The following is a 721-nucleotide window of genomic DNA, read 5'->3' on the forward strand; positions in this document are numbered from 1 at the left end:
ATTCGAGTGATTCAAACCAAGAGGAAGTCACTATGGCAAATGCACGAACATTAAGGGAGTTGGCTGCTCCTGATTTAAATCAGCAGCCATTGTGCATTACTTTTCCAAATTTAAATGATGACACTCCCTTTGAACTAAAATCTGGTTTAATTCATCTCTTGCCATCTTTCCATGGTCTACCAGGTGAGGAGCCCTACAAGCACTTGCAAGAGTTCGACGTCGTTTGCAACAGTATGAAGCCTCCGGGAATTACAGAAGAGCAAATAAAGATGAGGGCTTTCCCCTTCTCTTTGAAAGACTCCGCAAAAGACTGGCTCTACTACCTACCGCCTGGTAGTATCACCACGTGGGATCAATTGAAGAAAAAATTTCTGGACAAATACTTTCCGGCATCTCGAGCTGCAAGTCTAAGGAAGGAGATATGTGGCATCAAACAACACCCAGGCGAGTCACTCTATGAGTACTGGGAGAGGTTTAAGAAACTATGCACCAAATGCCCTCAGCATCAGATAAGTGAGCAACTGCTCATTCAATATTTCTATGAAGGGTTGCTTTTCAGGGACAGAAGCATAATCGATGCTGCAAGTGGAGGGGCGTTGGTGAACAAAACTCCTCGAGGAGCATGGGAGCTGATTGAAGGGATGGCTGAGAACTCACAGCAGTTTGGTTCAAGAGAGGACATCCCGACGCGTAGGGTGAATGAGGTAGAAACGTCCTCTAT

General features: G+C 45.4%; 1 non-coding gene across 1 annotated transcript; it reads right to left on the minus strand.

Annotated features, from left to right (window-relative positions):
- Window positions 1-404: 404 nt before the first annotated feature.
- Window positions 405-511, minus strand: LOC113740507 (small nucleolar RNA R71). Its single transcript, XR_003460502.1, has one exon. It is a non-coding gene; the product is annotated as a small nucleolar RNA R71 (small nucleolar RNA).
- Between the last annotated feature and the right edge of the window lie 210 nt (window positions 512-721).

This window comes from Coffea arabica, chromosome 4c (genome assembly GCF_036785885.1).
Source record: "Coffea arabica cultivar ET-39 chromosome 4c, Coffea Arabica ET-39 HiFi, whole genome shotgun sequence".
NCBI lineage: Eukaryota > Viridiplantae > Streptophyta > Magnoliopsida > Gentianales > Rubiaceae > Coffea > Coffea arabica.